The 966-nt window shown below is 67.6% G+C and overlaps 1 protein-coding gene across 1 annotated transcript in view; it reads left to right on the forward strand.

Moving 5' to 3' along the window:
• Window positions 1-538: 538 nt before the first annotated feature.
• The window catches only part of LOC128854668 (alpha-2B adrenergic receptor-like), a 2,739-nt gene continuing 2,311 nt past the window's right edge, over window positions 539-966 (forward strand). The window contains exon 1 of the mRNA XM_054088936.1: window positions 539-611. The gene's annotated coding sequence lies outside the window, so the exon portion shown is untranslated. The remainder of the gene's footprint in view (window positions 612-966) is intronic.

Genomic DNA, 966 nt, shown 5'->3' on the forward strand with positions numbered 1-966 from the left:
GAGGGATGTGGGTGTTGTAGAAGGGATGCAGGGATCTGGGCAGGGATGGGGGATGCTGGGGAAGGGATGAGGGTGCTGGGGAAGGGATGGGGGAGCCAAGGGGGTGTGGGTACTGGGGGATGTGGGTGATGGAGGGATGCAGGTGCCAAAGAGGGGTGTGGGTGCTGGAGAGATGTGGGTGCCAAGGAGAGGTGTGGGTGCTGGGGGATGTGGGTGCCAAGGAGGGGTGCGGGTACTGGAGGGATTCGGGTGCCAAGGACAGGTGTGGGTACCGGGGGATGCGGGTGCTGGGGGGATGCAGGTGCCAAGGACAGGTGTGGGTACTGGGGGCTGTGGGTGCTGGAGGGATGCAGGTGCCAAGGAGCGGTGTGGGTACTGGGGGATGCGGGTGCCTGCGGGATACGGGTGCCAGGGGATACGGGAACCGCAGGGCTCAGCGGGGAAGGAGCGGAGCCCGTCGGCGGCCGCGATCACCCCCGCCCGGTGTCGCCCTGTTCCGCCCCGGGGGCGGTGGCTCAGCCCCCACCCACCTAGGAACCCGAGAGGGCGGCGCCGAGCAGCGCAGAGCCCAGCGGCACCGGGACCAGCGGGGACCGGGACCGGGACACGAGGTAGAGGGCGGGCAGGGGTTCCGGGGTACGGGAAGGGAAAGGCAGGGAGCGGGCAGCGGATTGAGAGGTGCGGGAAGGGGGAATTGGGGTGCAGGCAGTGGAATCGGGGGTGCTGGTAGGGGATTGAGGGGTGCGGGCAGAGGTGTGGGCAAGAAAAATTGGGGTGCAAGCAGTGGAATCGGGGTGCGGGCAGGGGATTGAGGGATGCGGACAGTGGAATCGAGGGTGAGGGCAGAGGGTTGAGGGCTACGGGCAGGGGAATTGGGAGTGCGGGCAAGGGATTCAGGGGTGCAGGCAGGGGAAACTGGGGTGCAAGCAGTGGAATCCGGGGTTCTGGCAGCGGATTGAGGGGTGC

Source organism: Cuculus canorus, chromosome 26 (genome assembly GCF_017976375.1).
Source record: "Cuculus canorus isolate bCucCan1 chromosome 26, bCucCan1.pri, whole genome shotgun sequence".
NCBI lineage: Eukaryota > Metazoa > Chordata > Aves > Cuculiformes > Cuculidae > Cuculus > Cuculus canorus.